This window comes from Pezoporus wallicus, unplaced genomic scaffold, assembly GCF_028554395.1.
Source record: "Pezoporus wallicus isolate ANWC-B61680 ecotype Strahan unplaced genomic scaffold, APGP_CSIRO_Pwel_v1 contig_6944, whole genome shotgun sequence".
Taxonomy (NCBI): Eukaryota; Metazoa; Chordata; class Aves; order Psittaciformes; family Psittacidae; genus Pezoporus; species Pezoporus wallicus.
In genome coordinates this window covers 110,237-135,840 of record NW_026636656.1, presented here as the reverse complement: position 1 = coordinate 135,840, position 25,604 = coordinate 110,237, and the positions used below count along the sequence as shown (strand labels likewise).

General features: G+C 42.2%; 1 protein-coding gene across 1 annotated transcript in view; it reads left to right on the top strand.

Moving 5' to 3' along the window:
- Nucleotides 1-23,665: 23,665 nt before the first annotated feature.
- MBNL2 (muscleblind like splicing regulator 2) overlaps nucleotides 23,666-25,604 on the top strand; it is a 93,976-nt gene continuing 92,037 nt past the window's right edge. The window contains exon 1 of the mRNA XM_057401130.1: nucleotides 23,666-23,914. The gene's annotated coding sequence lies outside the window, so the exon portion shown is untranslated. The remainder of the gene's footprint in view (nucleotides 23,915-25,604) is intronic.

The following is a 25,604-nucleotide window of genomic DNA, read 5'->3' as shown; positions in this document are numbered from 1 at the left end:
GGGAAGGAAAGCTCCTACAGAGGGATCTGGGCAGGCTGGACTGATGGCCTATGGCTGATTGTATCAGGTTCAACAAGGCAAAGTGCCAGGTCCTTCCTCTGGGTCTCAACAACCCCATGCAATGCTACAGGCTTGGGGAAGAGTAGCTGGAAAGCTTCTCAGCAGAAAAGGACCTGGGGCTGTTGGTCAACAGTTGCTGAATAGGAGCCATCTTGTGGCCCAGGTGGCCAAAAAGGCCAGCAGCATCCTGGCTTGTGTCAGAAATAGTGTCAGCAGGGCCACGGCAGTGATCATCCCCCTGTACTTGGCACTGGTGAGGCCAAACCTCAAATACTGTGTTCTGTTTTCAGCCCTTCTCTACAAGAAAGACATTGAGATGCTGGAGTGGGTCCAAAGAACAGCAATAAAATTTGACCTATGTAATGTTTGCTGGATAGTTTGTACAGAACAAAAGAAATTACAAATTTTGAGAAGGGTTATTTTCTTTTTACAGCTTCTTAATGCAGTATGCCCTGCTCCCAAAGGTAATGATTCATTATCAGACCTTCTCTTGACAAAGAATATTTAATTGTAACTCTAAAAATTACTCTGTTGTTTATGTATTTCTGATTAGAATCTGATTATACTCCATTTGCGTAAACATGTAATGATAGCACAATATTCATCTATGAAACTCCAAGAGAAGCTAATTACCCAAAGCTTAGACTAATTGTCAGCATAATGGACAGAGAACATGGCTTTGAAGTAGGAAGTGTTAGGAGAAACTGCCAGTTGTTCAAAGATAGCCAGCTGGATATGTAGATAGGCATCATTTCATGAGCATGTACAGCTTCTACTGGGCAGAAAGCCACCCTAGTTAAAAAATGAAATAAGAAAATATAGAATCAATTTATAAAGACTCAGGTGGGAAATAAAGAAATTAATGACAGGTATTAAAATAACAAGATAAAAAAGTTACTTCCTGGAATACTAGTGGGCAACTGTATTAAATACAGTAAAGGGTCACTTTTAATAAGCATTAGGAGGAAAAGAAAGGAAGAATCCCTTCATCAATTACACGTGAAGTGCAGTAGGTAAACAGTACAAGAGATTTCTGTTTGGTATTTAGAGCAAAGGGATTATGTATCCACACAAGAAAGAGGCAAAAAGAATACTGCCTGCAAGAAAGCAAGCAGGCCAGGATCTGCTTGCTTCAAGTTCAAATTAAACTTCAGTCTTAACAGAGTTACATGACTACCTGTCTTCAGCTGCTAATAAAACATTTCCCTAGGTCATGGGTAATTCCAGAAGTGTATTGTAAAAACTGCATCAGTTTTGAAACACTTGAAAAGACTTATTGAATAATTAATGATGTCATTGGTAACCATGGCAAAGAGATTGCGAATTTGGGATCTTATTAACAAAAATTAGAGGTTAAAATACAATTAAGATCAGTCAACAGGGCATCCCAGAAGGTAGATCTTGCTATAGCTTTTTTTGACTGGGATGGTGTCTGTGTTTCTTTGCTTGCTTTGAAAAATATGTAACTCTCAAGTGCTAAAGATGACTGTGCTCACATAACAGCCACTGATTCCTTCAAAGCTTTTTAGTCAATCCACAATAACACTTCGATAGAAAAGAACTTCCATTATACGAAATTAACATTACACAGATTAAAAACTGACTCAGTGGTTGATCTTCAGGTATCACTGTTAATGAAAAGACATAAACAAAGAAAAGGATTGTGATGAAGCTTTTTTCCCAGAAATTAGTTGTTCAGGGTTTTTCATTGTTGTTTTTTTTTCTTTTTTTTTTCCACCTAATACTTTTATCAGTGATCTAACATAAAACATATGGGAAAGTTTGCAGATGATAGTAAATATTGGAGAGCATGTTCTGCTTTTTTCAGTGGGACAGAATCATCTCATTGAGAGTCACAGTCAACAGAAAGGCAAATTAAAAGGGACAAATAAAATGTATTACACATGAGATCTGACAACATTAGCTGTATCTATGGGGTGGGAAACTTGGGGTCAGAAAGAGTTTTACCATGTGAGTCTTGAAAAATACAGTGCTTGTGGTTTATCAAAGATTGACAAGAACTAAATTGACAGGCAGAGGAGAGGGCTCAGTCAGGGCTGACTTTTCAACCTGGACATCAAAAGTATAATGCTATTTGATGGTTGGAAGTTTGAAGTTGGCTAAAAACAAACTTGAAATGGGAGACCGCCTGCTAGCAGCAAACATAACTGTCAGAATAGGTTGTTTGGGAAGGTGGAGGACTCATGCTTACTAAAAGTGGGTGAAAACTAATCAAAATTCTTCTCCACACATACACTTTAGCCTAGTTTCAGGATGGATAGTCACAGCACTGCCATGGTTGAGGACTCCATGAGGTTACATGTAACTGCACAGGGCAAGAGTACAAGCTCAGCACTGGCAATTTGCATTGGTCTAGACTGTTTAATGACTACCTAACACATAGTGTAGTTACACAACAGCTAACATGCTTTCAGATGATACTGAATGAGCAATCAGATACCACCATCCCCTAAGATCAAGGAATAACTGTGCACACAGGTGGCTGGCTTTATTGGGCCATGCGCATGCAACACACACTGTGTCACTGGGCCATAGGGTCAAAGAAGAGTCATACGTAGTAATATAGAGATGTTCCCCTGCAGTTCTGGTGGAGGATGTGAGCGCTGTATCATCATGAGCATATTCATTACATTTACAGCTCTTAATAAAGACAATGAATGCATTAAAATCTTGTATGTCTGGACTTCAGCTGGTTGGCTGCCGCAGTAAGGAAAGGCTCCTTTCTGATGAACAATAGCCCAACTCTATTTTGTGGTAGAAGGTTGTCTCCCTCTGACACACTGGAAATCAGCCTCTCCTGGAGCAGGAAAAACAGTGGGAAAAAACCTCATTTTCTCATTTTCTGAAATCATATGGAGAACCTTTCTTCTCAGATGCTTGTCTGCTATGGCTTTTTCACACAAAGTGTCAAAGTGTTCAACACATTCATAAATGCAAAAAAATTTGCGTCCAAGTCAGTGGTATCCTATCTTTCTTTGGAGCATAGGGCATGGGTTTTCTCTTAGGATCATTCTGAGATAAGACACAGATGAAGAAAGCAGCCAGCCTCTGCCAGGTCCTTGGTCAACCTTAGTTTCAGCTTTTCTCTGAGTATAGCATGCAAAGCTCGATCTGCTGTGGAGTAAGAAATCTTCTGCTGTGACTACTGAAGAGGAGTGACAAAGTCATTGGGCTGGCTTCCTGTGGCTCTGTCTTGAGAAAATCTAATAGCACGTGGAACATGGTGTCTGTAATCTATTGATCCACTATGGCCTTAAGCGCTGAAATAATGAAGGTTTGCGAAACTTCCTAATAAATGTACCGTGAATGTATCTGAAGTATTATTTCCAAAATGCATCCTGAACACATGGGTCAGATGCCAAAATCATAATTCAAAAAATTTAATGTTGCATACATGAAAAAAGGCTTTTCAAAACTTCTGCAGAAGCAGCTTGCAGACTTAGTTTCCTTGGATGACGGCATTGCACAGACTGGGTGAATTGTGTTATTGAAACCTAATGTTCCAGCATTAATTAATAAACTATTTGGTCAATTATTTTGCATGAGTTCATAAGTTGTTTCATGTTTTCTCCTTATGATGTACATGTGTATATATATATATTTTAAAAAAGGAAAGAAAAGAATGCTTTATATCACTGACTATGAATCCTAACAGCCCTTCTATGTACATATAGGTTCCCACATATAGGAAATCTTCATACTTCACTGAATTTTTCTGTTGTTTTAAAAAATGAGACAGTTGAACCGACTTGACTGCCTTTGAAACAACAAATTAATCTTACCTGTGTAGACAGGCATAACATCAGTGAAATTATGCCAACTTTCCCTTGCTGCAGCATAGTAATATATAGATACCAAAAAGGGTCATTTGTAAAATTTCTTTTTAATGGCAGCCTTGAAAATTAAGGGGCAAAGAGAATTCATGTCTGAACTTAGGAGTTTGCCATGATCTAAATTAGGTTGGTAGATTTTCTTGGTACCTACTATTAATCAATTAAAAGCACAGCTTATGCCCCTATGGGCTCAAGTTACTTCATTCCATACATCTTCCCTTACATGAAATACCCCAAATGATTTAAGGCTCCAGAGATAAAGCACAACAAATCCCAATGTTTGAAATTCACGTGTGGAGACACATGAGGGCACCACTGGGCGGGGGATGGCTGCGGGTAGAAAATTGATGTCTGCTGGCACCATCTACAGGCTAGCTCAGCTCATATGATGCTCCTGGCTCTAGGCAGGGGACGCGGTTGGTGGCCTCAGGACAAGCCCCTGAGGTACAAGTAGATCGGGGGAGTGGAGAGTGAAGACCAGAAGAATGGCGTTCATGATCTGTTAAAAGATTTGACAGATTGGCTGTAAGTATACACAAAACTTCTGAATAACATTTTGTAAAATATGAATGGCCCTATTCATACACTTCGTTATAATGGTAAGGTATCTTTGTGGTATGTTATTACTAAAAAGTAATAACACAAATAAGACAAAAAAAACCCAAACCCCTGCAAATATTTAAAAGTTAATGGTATAACTTTGTCTTGCTTTCTCATCAAACTTCTAGGCTGCACCTTTCAAAATAGGAAAATATTAACTAAGCCCCATTAAACTGATTTAGAAATTATTTTTAAAAGAAAAATATAAAACTAATGATCCATATTCTAATCAAAATAAGCCACTTCAGAATGTACACTTGTAAACTCTTGCTGCTAAAGAATACTCTCTATTGGTGAAGAGTATGCAAAATGAACAAGATGAGGGCAAGTGCTGAGTAGGTACTTAGGAAAGCATGAAAATTTATACTCAGTGAGTCAACAAGAAGTTGCCATTGCAACAAGATCAAATCCCACTGAGGGATTTATTGGCAAATACACTGTATGTTAGTCATCATTAACGAAGAATTACAATTCTTCTCATTTCTCCTTAGAATGACTGAATCACAAGAGGAAGACAAAATTTAGTTGGATTAATTCGCAGAAAGAAGGGCTTGTGCAAAACCAGGTAATGGGCACAGGAAGATGCCTGAAGAGAACAAGCTCTTCACTTGATGTTTTTAAAAGCAGGGTAAAAAAACATGTTGGATTTGGCCTGCAATATGTTTAATCCTGCTTCGCTGTGAGTAGATGCCTAATAGAAGGCCTCAGGAGATCCTGCATTTTATGGTATCAGCTGTGTACTGAGTGTCTTACTGATGGAATGTACTGTTGAGGCTTAGCAACAGCTCTTTCACTTCTGCTTTCTGTCATTTAATGAAGATTAAAAAACAATGTGCTGAGAGAAAAAAATTACAATCTCATTTATTTTCCTTCACAGAACTGCCATTCACCAAGCCTAAAATCATACAGAGGCAAGGAAAGGACAGAGGTGTTGCTCTTGCTGCTCCTGGTTGCTATTATTCATGGGGTCACCTCGAACAGGTTAAAGCTAGTTTCCAGTTTGCCTTAAAATATTGGTTCATGACTCTGCTTATTACTTTAAGAGAAATAAAGGATTCTCTTTCTGTCTCTCTCTCAGCTTCCAAATGCCAAAGCAGGTGGCTAAGTTGATAGGCTCACTTTCTCAAAATGTAACATGTTTGCAGTAGCAGTTCAGTTACTGATTCTTGAGAAAGACTTCAAGGATAGATGAAAGAAATTTAGTTGAAATTAGAGCGCAGATTCTTTCTGATTTACCTCCTCTTCCTGCCTTTACGTTGGGATGATGCAGCAGTTCAGATCCACTTGGGCTGAGGCAGCTGTGGCCCGGCTCCTGCCCAGGACTGACCAACTCCTTGCTGCCTTTCTTGGAGAGCCTGCTCAGGGACCTGAGCTGCCTGGGAAAGAACAGTGAGTTTGTCATATGAAGCTTCAGCCCTTTCAGCCCCCAGAGCAGGAGTTAGCTGAGTTTGTAGGTTCACAACCAGAGTCAACAGTGCCCCAGTACAGAGTCATAGAGTCAACTAGGTGGGAAAAGACCTTTAAGATCAGCAAGTCCAACCATTACCACAGGACTGCCAAGACTACCACTAAACCATGTCATTAAGGGCCTCATCAAAAAGGTTTTTGAATACTTGCAGGGATGGTGATTTCACCACTGCCCTTGGGCAGCCTGTTCCAATTCCTGAGCACTCTTTCTGCGAAAAATTTTTTCCTACTATCCAAACTAAACCTCCCTTGGAGCAACTTCAGGCCACTACCTCTTGTCTGAGCATTTGTTACATGGAAGAAGAGGCCAGACCTTCTTCCTCTATCCTTTCAGGTAGTTGTAGAAAGCAGTAAGGTCCCCCCTGATCCTTCTCCAGACTGAACACCCCAGTTACCTCAGCTGTTTCCCATAGGACTTGGTCTCCAGACCTGTCAGCAGCTTTGCTGCCCTTTTCTGGACCTGCTCCAGCACCTCAGTGTCTCTCCTGTAGTGAGGGGCCCAGCACTGAACACAGGATTCGAGGTGCAGCCTCACCAGTGCCAAGCACAGGGGGACAATCACTGCCCTGGCCCTGCTGGCCACACTATTGCTGATAGAAGCCAGGACACTGCTGGCCTTGGTTGCCTGGGCACAGCTCCACTGAACTCCACCTTGAGCTTCAGATGGCAGAGCACATGCACAGTTTGGTGGGCTGGGGGCAAACCAGGAACCACTGCAGCTCTCCCTCTCTGGAAATACTCCGTGGTTTTGAGGAAAAGGTGCCATCCCTTGCTCCAGGGAGAGCAGCCTGCTGGCTGCTGTGGGTGAGGGGAGAACCCTTGTTTCCCTGCGAAAGACCAGAAATTTCACGAATTCGGACCAAAATCTGAGAATGAGCTCTGGGAGCCAAACCTGTTTGTTTCCTCCCTCTAGAAAATCGCTCACACTAATGGTGACACTTCACGGTCCCCGCAATAAAGAGGAGCCAGAACAACAGCATTTGTTTAAGGAAGAATCCAACTGAGTATTTCGGCCGCTCTGCTACCAACGTCGGTGTTTTCCGAAGGAAACGCTCAGCCCCGGCCCACGCGGGCGCGGGGGGCGGTGCGGACTGCGGGGGGCGGTGCGGGCTGCGGCGGGCGGACCCGGCCCGGCCCCGGGGCGGTGCGGCGCGGCGCGGCGCTCGGCTCCGACAGGGAGGGGCCGGATCGCCCCGACGCGAGGAGCTGCCGCCGCGGCGGGTGAGGTGACAAGCCGGTGCTTGGAGCCGTCCCCGCTCGGGTGGCAGAAGCGGGTGCCCTCCCTCCAGCCCCGCTCTGAGGTAAGGCAACTGCCGGCGCCCCCGCCGCCTGGCTCCCGCGCTGCGGTGCCGCGGCGGGAGAGTAGCGGGTCCCGTGGCGCCTCCGTGTCCGTTCTTCTCCCCCCCACCCCACCGCGGGGCCGGGCCGCGTGGGGACGTTGCGGGTGCGCGGCGGCGAGAGTTGGGTTTGTCCACCGCCCCGGGGAGGAGTCGCGGCGGCGGTGCCAGCGGCCCCGGGGGAGCCCGGCGGCGGCCCGCGCCCCCTCCCTGCGTGGGGAGCGGCCGCCCGGGCGCGCCCAGCAGAGCCGCTGTCTGTTCCGCTGCACCTGGGCGGGCGGCGGCCGAGCCCGCCTCGGCCTCTCCTCCTGCTGCCGCAGCCGCCCTGGGAAGGAGCCCCGAGCCCGGTACTTGTGCCAATCTCCCCTGCCCCCGCCGCCCGTTTCCCTTTCGATTCTCCACGGGAGCCGCCGACGGGGCGGGACGGGCGCTGCTGCCTGCCCGCTGCATCTGTTTCAGCAGTGATTTATGGCTCTGTTAACTCAGAGTTTGACACGGCGCGCTTGCGGGGAGCGGCAGCGAGCGGGAGTCCTAAGTTTTTGTTACTTCTGGAAGGGAAAGGAAAGAGGGCTCTTGGGGGCTGGGGCCATCCCGGCGGCTTCCCCTATATCGTCTGCTTCTTCATGCCCTCCAGCGCTGCGGCCGCGGCTCGCTGTGGTCAGCAGGGAATAGTGCTGGGCAGGTTTGGGATTGCCACCCGTGAAGGTGAGCATGGCAGGAGGGGGAAACCTGTCACAAATTAAACATTTGTCTTACTGAAGAAAGAAAAAAACGCCAACCATGAAACCCAAAACGTTTTTCTGTCACTTTTGTGTAGAAACCCGGTATATTTATTCTTTGTATGTACGTACATGTATATCTCTGTATGCCTGAAATATATACACATATTTTTTTGAGCCACGAGAACATTGCCTGTAGGCTTCTGTTTCCAGATGTTTTGTTTACTCTTAGGCGTATTTGCATTTCTGCTGGGAGGGGAACAGGCAACAGTAATGTTGCTGAATATGTGTTTGAACAGTAGCACAGAGCAACTTGTGTGCCTTTAATTCAGCTGCAGAGGATATCCATGTGGGATTAATATACTTAAGTGATCATGTCATGCTGACGTATCTTGTTCAGACTTGTAGATTTTTAAAGCAGTGTTGACTTGTAGGTAGTAGCGGAAGTGTAATTAATTTTAAACATGTGACTTGGCCCAATGCTTGTTATTTTAAGGTGGTATTCGTACCTTGGTAAATAAGCATAGATTTAGCTGTCTGTTTTCCGTTTCCCCTTCATTTGTGCACATACCACACTGTGCAAATGAAAAAGGTACCTGTGGCAGGCCTTAGGGATGAATATTTAAACTTTTTTAGAAAGTGCTCTGAAGTCGTCAAGGACTAGCAGAAATCTTTCACGCAGTTTTTGAGTTGCTGCGGCATCAGTGATGCAAAACTTGTAATTTGTATTTGGCATTAATGCTATTTACATACATCCAGTACAGTTGATACTGCCTCTAGAAGGCATGTAATTCTTCTCACTATGGACAAGAGGTTTTTGTGTAGCATCAACCTCTTGTGCTTTTATTGGGGGTATGAATTCCAGGCAGAGCCCTGTGGTTTTTCCCTCCTATGATAAGGTGGTGGGGTGCCAGCCGTTGTTGATTGTTGGAGATCTGAGGAGCAAAACTCCAGCATTGGGCTGGAGCTTTGAGTTGGAGCGCATTCAGTCCTTGGCACTTGCCGTATTTGCTGGTGTGTGCTGTGGCTTATCCACATGCAGGTGAAATTTGGAATAGCAGTGGGCTACAGCGGTGATGAGCACCAGTGCTGGCCTCTCTGTCCAAAGTAACTTGTAGGATAGTGGCTGTAATGTTTTCCTATAGTCGAAGAGTTGGGCTGTTTTGTGGTAGTATACCTGCTGTCACCACTGGAGTGGTACTTACTGCTGTGCACATCGGTGGGTGGATGACATGGGTGTGTTACCTCAACATAGTTTCTCTCTGAAACTTTATCCCCTTTATCATTTAAGGCCCTCTCTCTGAAGAAATGGCCTGGTTTTAGACATGAGCAAACCTGCCAAAATCTCTCATCTTTGACTTTGGTATCTCTGGGATTGTGATGTTGAAATCTTCATTTGAGCATCATTTTTGTAAATTTGGCTTTTACAGAATAACAGTTGTCATAAGATGATTTAAAAAAGTCTACTTGCAGCTAACACTTGGTGGGTGAAATCTTCATCTCTTCTACTACAGCTGCTCTGTAGTTTTTCTGCTGGTTGCAGAGTCTCTGGAATTGTAGTGTGCGGTACTAAATAGACTTTTTTTTTTTTTTTTTTTTACTAACCTAGGGATTCTTAAACTGGGGTACACCTACCATAGCAAAAGATATGTGAATCCTGCCACCAGTGGTGTGTGACTGCCATTTCTGGAACCTCCTTAGTCTTGCTTTTTCTTGGGTTAAATGCTTGATTATACGACACTGGAAAAAGTTCTGTTAGTAATTTATGGCAGGAAGAAGTAAAAGCATATTAAATTGGTATTCCCATTGCTGCCTGATGGTGCTAGATGTTTTTGCACTATCCTCTGGGTAGCTCTTGGAATCTCAACAACACTGCAGGATTGTTTTACTTCTTCCAGTGCTGAGTAAAATTGTGCAGCCTAATTTATTTAGATTTGGCATGTTCTCATGCCGTCCTAGGTAAATGAACAGCCTGCTTTTATATTGCTTTCTTTCCCCCACTTTTAATAGGCCCTCAAAGGTCTTAACATGATTCTAGTGGAAGATTTCAAAATTTGGTCCAACCTGTCAGTAAAACCAGAAATTAAGAAAGATGAACCATTTTCAACCTGTTATTGGAGAAGTATTTTCATACTGTCAGTTAGCAGGGTAGAAGTCCCTCTTCACATGGCTCCAGCCAGTCCTGCAATCACATTTACTGCTCTTCTGTAATTTTTTTTCCTGGCAGTTTATTGTTAGCTCTCTGGGGCTGAAGTACTGTGAACATGCTACCTTCATCTTTGCAGAAAAACAAAGTAACCTAACTGGCTTCCAGATATCACTGTATCTTTCTTCATGCCCCTTTATCATAATTCAGACTCTTTCTGTTTACTTATTACTCCTTTCCAGATGTCTTTTATCAGTCAGATCTTTGCTGTATCACTTTTCCCCAGACGAATTATTATTTATTTTCTCAGAGGCATACGTGAAATAAAATGCCTGATGACATTTTCTTCCCCTCCCCCCCTTACCTTTCTTCAGTGTTCTCCCACGTTCATTTGCAACTTTACGTAAGTAGAGCTAGTTAGAAAGTGTTCATTAAAATGTCATTTAAGTGAAAGGAAGAGTGTTGATGAAAAATGCTTTTCAGCTTCAAGTCACTTATTTCTGGTGAATAAGCCTTCAAAAACAAAAATAATCTCTTTCTTTTCTCCTGTTGCTGTTTCCCCAGTGCTTTTTACTGTCTTGATCATTGTGGTTGGATTATTTGTGATAACTGGGTTTGACATAATCAGTTTTTTTACAGCTTCAGAGAAACACAGTATTGAAACAGTCAGCTAAAGTCGGAATTAAAATGCAGTCGGTATGGCTCAGTCAACTGCAGGTATGAAGGAAGAATAGACCTCTTGAGAGCTTAAGGCATTGAATAACTTAACAGTTTATCTTGACTTGCAGCTGCACACCACCGTTGGATGCTGATGACAGTGATCACAGTTGGGGACTGTTCCTCTGCAGAGCCCAAGGCAGCCCTTCTGCTGCCATGGACTGGGGCCACAGAGAGCTGTAAGATTGTGGGTAGGTGTTTGAGCACTGTGAGGATGCAGCCTGGAAGATTGGAAGATGGTGGTATGCGACTGTATTACTGGGAAAGACAGCACATTCTGGAGTAAGCAGATTTCCTGTACTGGAAGGTTTCATAAGCTGCCTGCCCCATACTGGAGATGCAGGACACTGCCTAGATAGAGCTAATAACAGCAACACTGTTATTGAGTAATGTTTCAGTATGAAAGTATAAAGTCCAGAAATACTTCTGACCTATGACCAGTTGGGATCATGTTTCTCAAAGCACAAAACCAGGGTCTGTCTGTGGCTGCAAGCTCTTGAAAGTCTTCTTCTCACCACCGAATTCCAGGTTTAGGTTTAATTTCAGCTACTCCTTGTTTCGGTGGCGCTGCAGCTGCTCAGGCTGAAGGATAAATAGGTTGGTTGTGTCTCCACATTGAGAGAATTTGAGCCTGTTTCTGACTGGTTCACCTGGTGCTTTGATGCTGATGTTAGAAAGTAGCGTGAAGGGAATCGAGCTTTGTAGCTCCCTACAGAGGGAGGATCGAGTGATGTGGGAGTGAGTAGCTTCCCATTGCAGCTAGATTGTACTGGTGCTTGTTTCCCCATTGCTCCTAGTTTATAAAGGAAAGACCCAGACTGTTCATCATATTTTTGTGGGCCCTTGTCAGGTGTCTCTACCCCCTGGGAAAGAGACAAGCATTTCATGCCTGGTGGTATCAAAAAGGAGGTCTGGCAGGTTGAGTATATGTCAGCCCACACCTCCTCTGAAGGGCAGTAATTTTAAGTATAGGAAGGTCCATGTCCTCTGTTTAACTTGGTGTCCCTGATCTATAGCATTATATTCATTTAAACGAGCCAGTAGTTGGCTTTGTTACTGACTTTTTTTCAGGAATGGGAGATTAGGCACAAGGCACTTATGGCTTGGGATGGTATATCCATGGCATGTTTCTTCAGCTGTGGGAGGACTGTTTTCAAGGAGGAATGAAACTTCTGAATATGTTGTTAATGATTTAAGACTACAAGGAGTATGGGTTGAATTCACCAGTCTCAGAGGAAAAAACAACTGTCTTAGGTTGTGTAGGTTACTCTTAAGGTACAGGGGTATCTAAATGTGCTCAGCTTGTGTTGTGTAAGCTGTTGGTGGGTATGGGTGATGCGCATTTTTGTTACCCAAGAGGGCTTTCCAGAGCACAAGGTTTTAATGAAGTAGAGCATTTCTTTGCAGTACAGTATGTCTATATGGACATTGTAGGCCCTGAGCGTTGAAGGCCTTAGCATAGGCTTTGATGCATTAATTACTTCAGCATTTATTTGCCATTCTCAAATATAGAATTTCTCTGAGTGTGTATGGAGAGACATTGAAAACATGAAAGTGGTTTTGGGGTGTTGTGTTTCTTGGAGCAGTCATTGATCATCACTAGTGTGGGGTTCCCTGAGCCCTGGGCCTTTGTCCTGCTGGCCATTTGTGAGCTCTGAAAGACTTTGGAGTTTCTTGATCTTTGCTCTACTGAGGCTTTTTTTAGTTCCTGGGAAACTGGACATTCTTTCACTTGCTGGAACGAGGTGATGCTCTTTCTGTAACAGCAGTAGTGTTGTGAGAGCCTTCATTTTCAACTTCACTGCCAAACATCAGGTCAAAAATGCAACCAGCTTGCAGGTTGGACTGGAGCTGACCTGTGAAAGTGCTGAGGGGACTATAAGGAAACTGGCTTTTCATACGAAACATGAAAAGATAAGGTTTTGGAACTTCAGCATGTTCAGCATTTCTAACATATCTGTTGAAATTCCCAGGATTTATCATTCTGGGATATTTTGCTACCTTCTGTTACAAGGTATTAGTGCTAGCCTTCCTAAAGCTGTTTCTTTATTGCAGTCTTTGAATAAATGTTAGCTTTAGCTTTTCAGATTAATGAGGTATAATAAAGATACCTTACTAGAGGCACCTTAGATACCATGTTTGCAGAACAGGTGAACCAAGTGCTTCCTGCCATCTGCTTATGCCTGAGTCTTTGACTCCGTATCATGGGGGGGGGGGGGGGAAATGTGGGATTTAGAGCTCATCTGGACAGCTTTGGGTGATGCAATGCATATCAGGTATTTCACTCTTGGGATTGTGTATTGCATATTGGTAGTTAGAGGTGGGTCTTGGATTATTCAATTCATTCACTTAATTTCATAATGCTTTATGCTCTTTGCTTCCTGTTTGTATTTCTCCTGCTACTTGCAGCTATTAGAAGGTATCCGATTTCTCTGGTTCTTTTCCTAATTTCTTGAACAGCCCATTCCAGTTTATATGATGGCAGGTGAAAAGGGCTGTGCCACTGAAATTACTGGGTGCCATGGGAGAGTCATGGGAATCACTCTGTGATTCTCCCTGGGAGGTGCAAGCTGTTGAAACCTGGGAATGGTTAGACCTGGGTATACATCCAGAGGGATCAGTGGTGAGTGTCGAGAGGAAGGGTGAGGGTGTAATAGCCATAATGGTAAGATTAAGACACATTCCAGCAGAAGGAGGTGTTGTTGGTGGCTTCAGTCACTCATTTCCTTGAAATAACGTGTTCTCACTATTGTGAATTAGAAGAGGGAAGGAAAATCAATACACTTTTCCGAGCTATAAAAAGAGGCCTCTGGAACTACTAGTGTGGCAATAATTGGAGTCTGGAGCTGGGTGGAGCTCAACACTCCTCCCTCATGAAGCAGCAGAGCAGCTTGGTCATCTGAATTGTGGTGATGGCCCCGGGGCTGACAGCAGGATTATTACCGCATTGTTCTTGCTTTCTAGAGAGCTTACCTCATTCTTCTTTACAAGTTTCAAAGACGATCAAATCACTTTTTCTTACATGGTACCAGGCAGTGCCAAACCTGCTAGAGCTGGTCCTTGCTGCTGCTGTGTTCCTGGTGGAGCCTGCTGCTGGAACTGAACTGAAAAGGGGGGAGATGTCAGTCTGTGTAGAACTGTTCAGAAGGCTTTTTAGGGTTGAGATGATGAGTTTTCTAAATAGGGGCAGTGAAACTGCTGTAGTTCCACTTTGGTTACTTAGGCAGGATTTTGTCACTGGGTTCATAGTTACTTGTTGCTTTCTGCATAATAGACTGAAAAGAAGGAGCAGAATGAATGGGATATCCTTAAAGGTTGGGGGGTTTTTTGGTTGTTTTTTTTTTGTTTTTTTTTTTGTTTTTGTTTTGTTTGTTGGTGGTTGGTTTTGTTTGGTTTTTTTTTTTGTTTCTTTTTTGAGCTGCCAATGCACTTACAGTTATGTTGTCTCAAAAAGAAAACCTTGGAGATGGCCGTAATTGAAAGTGTCCACATTAAATTTTTTGGTTTGAAGGATCTATAAAGAACTCTTCTGCAAAGTAATCACTAGTAACTTCATATTTTTGTTGTTAGGTGGCTTGGTCATAGGTATCTTCATAAAATTGAAGTGTATTTGGTATGCAGAATATCTGTGAGAAACTAAGGCCTAAAATTCTGTTGACCTTTATGTACAGGATCCAGAGCTTTAACCTATCCCTCTGTCAGCAGTTCAGAGAAGAATCAAAAGAAGCAAATGCAAAACACCTGAGTGATATTCCTTTATATGCTGCCAACAGTAAAGGGAAGAGATAAAACTACATGTCTTTTTGGTTAGTCATTGGGAAACTGAGCACAGTCACTGTTTTTGTCAGAGGTGGTATTTCTAGTTTGTCTGAAGTGCTGTTGCTGTGCCTAGATCCCATGAAGAGCTATATTATGAACAGGGGTCTAGGTTGAGGGAGTTGGGCTTCTTTAATTGACTGAAAAGGAGGCCAAGGGTCAGTCCAGCAGCTTTTTACAGCTACTAGAGGGTGGTTATGAAGATTACAGGGCCAAACTCTACTTAGTAGTGCCAGATGGCAGTATAAGAGACAATGCCAGAAAATTGTTGCTTTGGAGATTCAGGTTGGGTTTTGGGGAAAATCTTGTTACTAGGAAAGTAGTGCAGCACTGCAGCAGGTCATCCTGAGAAGCTAGTGTCAGAGCTTTTCGGGGCTCATCAAGGCTAAGCCACAACTGATCTGATATACTACTGGTGATAGTCTTGTTTTGAGTCAGAAGTTTGACTAGGTAACCTCCAGAGGTTTCTTCAAGGTTTCTAGGCTCAGATAACCTCCAGAATAAAGAGTTTTATAGACAATTTTGAACTGAGCTGACCAACTACTGTGGATGCTTGATGGTAAACTTAATGTCGTGTCATAGACCTCGGTACATCTACTGTAGCTCATACAATAGTGCTTTGATGACCAGTACCAAAATGGATATTGTTGGCCTAAATGTTTATGACCTGAGGGCTTGCAGGTTATTTTTGTCAACAGGTTGGTTTTGGTCTCGTGCAGCCAGAGGGAAGGGACAGATGGTTAATACTGTCCAAAAAGGAAAACCCCTCTTTGTTGGGCTGCCAAAGATGGCTTCAGGGGATGAAGTCACCAAGAAGGCAGGTGGACTGAGTGAAATTTGCTTTATATTGTTAAGGGCATAATACTAAATACCCCACAGCAAAAGGTCTGTGTAACCTTCGTATTGTGCTTTTCTTCTGCAGTCCCCTTTGCCTAGTACTGCATTTAAGGAAGCCAAAGACTTAGTTTGGTTATATTAATATGTATTAGTGCTTATGTTTTTCATTATTAGAGTTGTATGAGGGGGAATAACTAAATGAATGGCTTTGCCAATATTATAATGCTTTTTGTGTGCAGAGGGGAGGAGACAGAGGAAGAGGAGAGTCAGAGAAAAGTACAGAAGAGTGTTAGAAAGCTGGATGCTGCCTGCTTACAAACTTTTTTTTCCTGCAAATAAAACTTTCTGTTCTATCTTTGCACCATTGGTGAATGAAGTCCTCTATGTGTTTTGATTTTTGAGGCATTTTTTCTGATATGTACTTAATTTTTGAGGTGGCAGGATTATATCTTGATATGTGCTGCTTGAAACATGCTGCTGGCAGAGATCAGGCTTTTGGTTGCCATTTTATCCCACACTTAGTGTTTATGCTAGAGGACCTTGTTTTTTGCTCTTCATTACTCTCATTTGCTTATTTTTCCTGCATGAAAACAATTCTTCTTTCTTCCTATGTATACAGCTACTTATTTTTTTGGTTTCTGTTACATGACATTGGCAAAAAAGAAAGTTCATGGGTCATGTATACAATATTATGTATCTGAGTAATTAGGCAAAGATCCACATGCATTGTTTAAAAACATTATACAAATAAAAGCATTCCTGGCACTTCACAGTAACTGGAGAGTGAACCGAAACAGAACGATGTCTTTTGAGGTGAAAATGGAAATTTGGTGCAAAACTCCTAAGTGTTTGAATGCATGTAAGTGATGTTTAAAGAAAAGCTTGCCTATGTGAACACAAACTCATAGACTTCACAAAACAGAGCTGCCTGCAAACCAAAAGACTAGCTGCTTGCCAGCAGTTCATTTGGCATAGCTTTCTCCTACCTATCATTTATACTTCACAGAAAGAAATAAAACCCTGTACTTACATACTCCAGGCCTTCCCTCCTTGCCAAAGAAATGCTTTGTTAATTATATGGAGTCCTCTGCTCTTACATGTGCAGGTTATTAATTGCTCTAAAAGGGTGAGGAATTGAATCCTGCTCTTGCTGATTTTAAAAAACAAAAATTATCCAATTGGCTCTCATTTTCTGCGAAGTCTCCTGAAGCCTATTTGCTCTGCTTACAGTTGAGATTGCTTGCTGATTTTGCTGCATGCCCTTGAGCATCTACCCTACAGACTTGGGCTGTTAAGTGGCAGCTTGCAGGGAAACGGGAGCTAGCATCACCTGTTAAATACCAATGGGGTGTTTTACACCTGTATGTGTGCAAAACCAACAGGATAATTTTAATGACTTAGACTGCTTTGATTTATTTTTGTGCTAATTGAAGATGGGAAAAATTCAAAATGTAGCTCAGTTTCAGTGGCATCATTTTTCTTTTGGGTTTATAAGGGAGTAATGAAACAGAACTTTTGGATTCAAAGGGTAACTAGAGTCCTCATTACATCACTGTCTGAAGATACATTATTTGCAGCCATTGCCTGAATTATATGTAGGATCTCGGATGCATTAGAGGCTGGTAACTGGAGCTTCATAGGAGATTTAAAAAAAAAAAAGCCACCTTGTTTTACCTGCAGAAAACGTCATTAGAATATTTTTCTCATGTAGTTATGTGAAGTATTATTTTTGATAATTTAGGAATTTTTTAGAGGGCAAATCTTGCTCCCTGGTAGGTTGGCGGTTGTGTGAAGCCAGCAAATCCTCAGGAAAAAGGGTAGTATTTAGTATATGCATCCTCCACCTATGCTCCCTGAAACACAAGAGAGTTTTCCTATGCCCCTATGCCTATAACTTTGTGGCTGAGGCTAGTAGGGTCTCTGAAAAGGTGATTTATCAAATAATTTCCTCCTGTTGTGGGTTTGAATAGGAGCTACTCCAAATCTGAGGCCAGAACAATGGCTATGGAGGAAATTAGTCATGGAAGGATCTGAGGAGGAAGGAGCATGTTTTTATCAGCAGTGGAAGAACTTCCCAATACACAGGGGTCTCACTAAAGATAATTTAGGCACTAGTGAATAGTGGCAGTTTGCACCTTCTCATTGTTTCCAAGTGGGTATTAAAGACTAAAGGGCACAACATTTGCTTTCTTCTTAATTTGACACATTTGGAAAGTATTCTTCATAACCACGTAGATTGAAAATACTTTTTTATGAAGGCTTAAACATTTGGTGTTTATTTCGGCTACAGTGAGAGGCTTGGGAGATTTCCATTAGATAATTTGCTGGTTATGGTAGATGCTGAACAATATAGGGCGACATGAAGTCAGCAAAGAGAAGGATTTATCTTGAATTTATGATATATGTTCCTGGCTTAAACAATGTTTGTGCTTTTACCCTATGATTCCTTGTGATCTTAAAACATCTAAGTAGGGTTCAGCAGTTGAAGATAAAGGATTTTGGTTTGTATGTAACCCTTATATATTCTGCTAGAAGAGTTGGTAAGTTCTATTCTGATATGTATCAATGAAATGGTTTACATTTTTGGACAGAGACAGGTACCTGTATATATGGCATCTAAAATGACACTAAACAATTTTATATCTGGACATCTGCATGGGGCTGGCAGATATAAGCCAAGACATAACAGTAGCCCAGTCTTCCCAGTAGTGGCCACTGGAGGTCAACAGGAATTCCCTAGGGCATCTAAGAAGGCACTAAATGTCCAGGTGCCAAAAATATAAATGTTAATGGTTTAATACTTCTGTGATTTGGTATTTCAGATCAGCAAACTGCAGACAGCTTTTTTTATTTGTTTTTTTTTCCCCCAGTTGTCATGAAGAAAAATAGGATCACTTTTCTGAAAAAAAAAAAACTTTTGCGTAAGTGTTGTAAGAGTAAGGCAATATAGGTTGTTTGGCAGTTTATTTTACCTAGCTTATTATTTTGCCAGTTTATATTACCTAGATTATATAGACAGAGTCAACAAGATATTGATTGTTTTATCAATCTTCCTTCCCCCCAGAAAAGCTCCCCTCCCAAACCAAAAAGAAAATCAGGAGGAGGATCCCAGGCCAACTCCTCTTAGGTTAATTTGGTGTCAGTCAGTTGTTCAGAGGAGGAAAGCGTGAGTGAGTGCAACATTGATGTTCAGTCGAGGAAAAAAAAACTGGGACATGTTCAGCATAGCTTAGAGAACAAGCTAATGTAGCTTATATAGCAACATATGTGAAACATGCTTATGGCAAGCTGACTTACACCTAAGCTGTAATTGTACATTGTCAAAATACAGGTGTTCTTTAGCTGTATGTTAATGTCTTTAGTTATTTAAAATGAGTTTGGAAAGTGAAAGTGCTGTCCAGTGCATGCAAGTTAAGGATCTAAATATTTGTGCTCCTAATTAAGCTTCTTATATGTTTAATGACAGACATGATAGAAGGAGCCTAAGAGTGATCATCTCAGGTAACCAACGGAAGAGACACATAGATGCTTTTAGGATATGATGGAATCTCTTAGAATAGCTACTTTGGGATAGGATGAATCACAGCCCACAAATGCCTATTTCTCTTCAGTGGCTATAAAGAGAGAGGGGGAGTAGAGTGACTCAGTGAGATGTGATTGTTTATATTTGGTCAAATGTATTTCAAGCTAAGTGCATAAGGCTACCATCCAGAGGCAGCTCAGCTCTCCACGGCACCCGGGATACATATCTCAAACGTTCAGCTATACAAAGCCTAGTTGGAGTGTACTGCAGCTCTGCTCTGCCTGGTGCCTTCAGCACGCTTCCCAACTGGGACCACCCATTGGGAAGGCATGGGGCATATGTACTCAGTTTTCATCCTGATGGGGAATTGGTGTTATCCCAAAATAAAGTCAGGATGCAGACTGCATGTGTATGTGAACCCATGTGTTTGGATCTCACAATTTAGACATGGCTTAAATTCCTTGTGCAACCAGCAGAAGGAGAGGGGATTTGGAAAGCCTCCAGAAGCCACCTTAATTTTGGTAAGATTGGATCTTAACATGTAACTTGAATATGTGCTTGCTTCAGTGGTGTGTTTTCATTTCATATTTCAGCATATATGATGAAAACAGTCTGTTTTCATGTCTGTGCACAGTCAGTCTCCAGTTTTCCTTGGTTAGGGAGATGTTGGGATGTCTGGATGTTAGGAAGTTAAAACAGTTGAAATCCTGGACTTAAAGTTCTTCTGATAACATGTCCTTTCAGTACAGCGTACCTGCTTCCAGTTACTAACCTGAATTTTGGCATTACTCTTTACTTTTGTAACTTAACAATGATTTCTACCATCACTTCAGCCCTAAGAGAGAGTGAGGTATTTTGCAAAGGCTGGCATCAGTGGTATTATGCATGAATAGGTCTAGATGCCTAGTTTTAAAATCTTGGCAGCCACCTAGACTTTTCTTTATGCTGTCATTCAGACCATAGCTACCAAAGCTGAATTTTGCTAGTAGCAGCAAAAGTTACTATGAGAGAAGGCTATCAGTGACATAGAAAATAGTTTCAAAGTTCTGCTTGTCATTGCTGAACTTGCCAAAATGTTTCTGTTGCCATAGGTCATCTACACAAGGCTCAAAATCATATTTCTGCTATACTTAATGTCACATAAGTTGCTTGGTTCAATGTTAGTATTATAGATATTCCGTGCTTCTTGCAAAACTCCCTTTAAATTGAGACATTTTGTTGTTTCTGGGATTAGACTTAATCACTGTAATTCAAGAGCTAAGAAGGAAAAAAATGGCTGTGCAGGTTCTGTGTGTTCCAGTTCTCTTCGTCTTTATTACTTCCAAAATACTCTACTTTTCTCCCAAAGTTTTATCAGAAAATTGTCTGTAATAGCCACCTTTAGCAGCATTTCCCCCTTGATTCATTTATTAAAGGAGTATGTCAAGCAGAGCAGATTGCATTTTCTGAGTTGGGAATTTACCCTTATTTGTTATTCTTTGTTGTGCTTAACATCTGAATGCCTCAGCTTCTCTAAGAGAATGTCATTTTGAAATTAAATATATAATATGATTATAGAAGTTGGCCTGAAAACTGAGATCCTGGCCTTTTACTTTTGTAACTGGTATGAAAAATGAATGGGCACATGGGCACACCTCAGGGTACAGAGCAGGTATTTTTGAAATCATTTTCTTCAGTCCATGAACTCATGCCTTATTTGTTGCACATGACTCGAGTGCCATTTTTGAGAAAGATTGTACATTTTCTGTTCAGGTTTTTGATGGGGCCTGACTGAAGGGTTCACAAACGTGACATGATTTATTTTCAGCATGCCCTATTGAGTTGAGTGGCTTCTGATCCTTTGGCAAGGGAGGAACTAAAAGGTAATAATCCACATGAGGAGCTGGGTGGGCTGCATGACTGACAGTTTTGTGTTCAGAATTCAAGAATCCTAGGAATGATATTTTGGAACATCTCAACCCTGCCTGACTGCAGTTGAAGCTCTGCAGTGGTTGAATACTGGTGTATGTGCTGTGAAGTGGTGGTGCTGAAATGTGGCTGTGCAGCCAGTGCTGAACCCTTGCCGATTGAGGGGTTGTGTTGGCAACCTGTCATGTGTTTATGTTGTTTATGGTGCTTTTGTTGGGGGTTTTAGTGTTGTGTGGTTTTTGTTTGGATTGTTTTTGAGGTAATCTGGAAGTTTCCTCCATCTCTGGAAGCAAACTAACAGATGACAAGAGCTCTTGGCTTCTGTTACCATATGAACATGGACATTGTCCATGCGGAGGGTGGCTGGCTCCTGTTGACTGGTAGTGGCTGTGCCGCTTACTGCCCCCAGCTCCTTGTCAGGCTTGGGCACCATCGTCTTCTTTGTTGTAGCCTTCTGCTCAACCAGGCCCAGGATTTTCAGACTCTGGCTCTTGTGTCTCTTTCTCCCTTTCCCTCTCATCACTCTCTCTTCCTCTTCTGCTCAGCTTCATGTCCTGTTTTGGTCCACATGACCTTTCTCACACCCCCTTTGCAGTGCGCTCTTGAGAGCTTGTCTCCTGTATGTCCGTGGGGCACTAGCTGAAGGGTCATGAGAGCAACAGGCAAGGTTGTCTTCCTGCTGTCAGCTCCAATGTCTGGTCTCTGGCAGATGGGAGCAGCAGTTACAGGGGAAATCCTGCTAATCTCCTGTAACTTGAGCCCATTACATGCTCAGTCGCACTGTGGGGCTGGTGCTTTTCCAGCCACATACAGATGGGTGGCTGGAGGAGCGGTGGAGGCTTACTGCAGAACGTTTTCTGAGGTTTGCACTGTAGGTATCAGGAAAAGAATCAGAGTGATGGTGTGTGTCAGCTGAATTCTAGCAGGTTTTAAAGCTTTCTCAGTAGGAAAATATTTTCATAAGTATAGCAAAACAACATAGCCTTGATTTAGCAAAGAAAAACAACTGGAAAAGCAAGGGATCAGCACTCTGCTAAATTTCAGACTGCCCCGACATGGCCAGGGCAGCCAGAGCTCCCCGGTGAGTGAGTTACAAGGGTAGCAGAGCAACATGTTTTTGTCTTGGCTATCTTGGAAATGGGCAAACTGTGTTTTGGCAGAAAAGTAAATAAATCCTGCAGCAGATGTCCAGCATGGAAAATTTTTAACATGGGCAGCTCGAGACTGGCAAAGTCAAAAGGATGTGGAAAATACCAACTGGTCATCTTAGTAATGGATGCTATTACTACCCCTGTCCTTGAGGTCTTTCAAGACCCATCAGAATCAATTATTTGGGATTTTGGTTGGGTTTTATATCTACACACACACACATATATATATATGTATATAGGGCAGAACAGAGCAGAGTGGAGGGGGTGATTCAGCAGGGAGTAAGGGCTGGCTGGTAGGAGCACATTTCAGCTGTGCTAGGGAGAGGAGGTTTTTAACAAATTGGGTGGGATTTGGTGGAGCCCAAAGGAGAGTTTTTGCTTGTGGCATAGAGGAATAATAGATTTTTGGGAAGCTGTGTTTATAATATGCAAAACAGCCCATAGGAAACAATGGGGCCTTGGGACAGAGCTGCCAGTGAATGAGAGCTTTGTTTTCCTCTTGTCTATTCATATTTCTAAACTTTTAGTGGAATTTTAAACACATTTTATGCTTTTTTTCTTTTTTTTTTTTTTTTACTGTAATGGCTTGAATTGCATAAATGCTGTCTAAAGTAGCATTGTACTGCAGTCTTTACCCTTGTCTGGATAAAGATTGACTTTCAGCTTAACCTGCTTTTTGATACTTTTCTAATTTGCAACTCTCTCTCAATAATCCTTGCCTGTTTGTTCTCCTCTTTGAGAAAACTTCAGCAAAATTTGTGGGGAGAACTGACTGGCAGCAGACCTTGAGTACCAAGCGTATCAAGCTGCCCACAGTTTGACTTGAAAATGGCAATTGATATCATAGTCCTTGTGCCAGAGCCTCGATACAAATGAGCATCAGTGGTAAGCTAATCACCCGAACCGCAGTTTAGATGCTGCTGATGTGATTTGTCTGCCAAGGATATTAAAACACCATTGTAGACATTATGTTTTCGTCGAGAAGCATCGCATACCTGCAGTCCCTAACAACTAGTCTCGAATATTCGGAAAGACATTATGCATGTGTTGCTGTTAAATGCAAATGCTGCTCGTAAGATTATGCAGCATTAAAATATTGCTGCCTGAATTGGAGTGCGTTTTTGCTACGTCTTAAAAATAAGAGCTAGTTTGTTTGGTTTATGGTGTACAGCTCATCTCTACAAGCAGAATGGCATCCCTGCGGTTCCGCAGTTCTGGAAACCTTGTTTGTGCACGCGTTTACAATTAGCAAAGCTTTGAAAATCCTTGTGGAAGAAGACATGGTGTAGCTGCTGTTGCAGTGGAGGGGAGGGGAGTCGTTTGCTTTTGCTGTGTGTTATTTCATGGAGGTATCGCTTTACCTCACTGGTAAAACACCTTCCCTGCATGAGGGAAATTCCTGGTTCATCAGTATGGATGCATTGTTTTTACACATAGAAGTGCTGTGTTGCTGTGTCAATCATCCTGTTAGGATTGGTTTGAGAGCACAGGGCTGACGAAGCTGGGTGTGATTGGCTGCCATATGCTGGGAGGGCTCTGGGAGAAGGAAGGGCTGCAGTCTTTCAGCAACAGAGTTTAGGCTGTGTCTTTGCTTCATCATCTGAGGAAAAATCCCCAGATAAGGCACAAGGCTTTCTGAGTGGGGGTGGAAGGGGAAAATTACAGGCTGCTTATCGTTTCATTTGAGAATGACTTGCGATGGGAAAGATATGGCTGTTTGTTTATATCAGATGTTCCTGTTCCCGTTGGAAATGTGCCGAATAGACAGGGCTAAACAAGGTAGGAGGATCGCTGTCTTTTATTGAATGTTTGAAGAGTTTGCTGCAGTATGCTGCATCCTGTCTGTGTTGCTTGGGGGAGTCAGGGAAATGATGTTTCTCCAGTGAATATATTCTGTTTGCGTCCAGTAAGTGGATTTTATGGTAACTTGGTTTCAAAGGGAATTAATTTCCAACGTAAATAGCTCTTGTCAGAAATAGAATGTGAGTATATGCGTATTAACGCAAGTAAAAAAAGAAATAGGTCAGTGTGTTTCAGAAGTGCTGTTACCCTAATTAGATTTTTAGCTGGGTTGTTGTCTCTTGGTGCTTCCTAGCTTTCAGAAAGAGGAGTCAACCTGGAAATCTGTGAAGTTTATAGCAGCTATGTTTGAAGATTTAGGTGAATTAGACTGGCTGAGCTATGTAATTCCCTGTCGGAGGCTTTAACTGAAGCCAAGACTCCTTGTCTTAGACTTGTAGGAGCCATACAGTGAGATTACAATATTTTGCCCCGTTATAAAATTGTGAGCATTTTTGGCTGCACTGTGATTCCTTGTGCTCTTGAAAGCAAGCTAAGGGAATTTTTTTGTATCGTAGTTTGAGTTTTCCCTTGCCCTTTCCAGGTCTTTTTCTTGGCAGCAAAAGAGAACCTGTACATGAAAACAAGGTTAATAATATGTGCTGCAATTATCTGATCATTATACATTTTTAATGAGAGAACACACAGCTAGCAGTATAACTTAATGAGCAGGCTGGCTTTTAGAGCAATGATTTCACTGTCCTGAGGCACATCAACTTTCTTGCGGAGGAGGAGCCTCAGAAAGGAACGGAGAAGATTTACGTTAAGTGCTGTGGAGAGAAGGAAGAGGGTTATCTGGACAAAAAAAAAAATGTAAAATTCTGGAAGAATAGAGCAGTTGTTATTTGTTAGATTGGAAGCAAACTTTACTGTCGTATTGTGGAGGGGTCTGAGAACCATTGCCTCATCCTGTGATGTGCTGAAGCCCTATCAACTTTTAGACTGCCATATATACTGGTGGTGCTCAGTACCTTTCAGGATCCCACACAATTAGTGACCTGAATTAGTGTGCTGTCTTCAATTATGTTATAGCAGCCATGTTTTATGTAGAGTATATAATGTAGGGGGTTTAATTTTTTTTTTTCCTTCAAGACTGACAGTAAACAGCAAAAAATGTTATCAACATATTTCTCCTGTAATAGCCATGAATACTGCATGTAGATAGTTGTATTCAAATAGGATGTCAGTAGAAAAATCAAGCGGAAGACTAAAGATGAATTTCTTAAAGAAGAAATTAAAGTACTTACTGCCTAAGAAAGCTTTCAGTGGTGTAATGTTGGGGATTTTTAAGATTTTTTTTTTTTTTTTTCCTAGTCTAGGAACAAGTTACACTAGTTTTAAAACTATTGCATTAAATAGGCCCGTCTAGACTAACTATCTACCCCTGCCCTCCCTTTTCCAAGGAGAAGTGCAGGACGTGGGCCCAAAACTCCTGATGTCACCTCCTGGCTCCTTGCAGCTGACTCTGCATCAGAGGTTGATTTAACTTCCCTGTGCCCTGGCTAAATACTTGAAGACCTGCAGTTAGGTTGTTGACACATCTTCAGTTCATGAACCAGATATTTTTAAACCCTGTACTCTTCTAAGTAAAGTCAATCTTGTGTCTTCTGAGAATTTCAAAGTGGGGTGA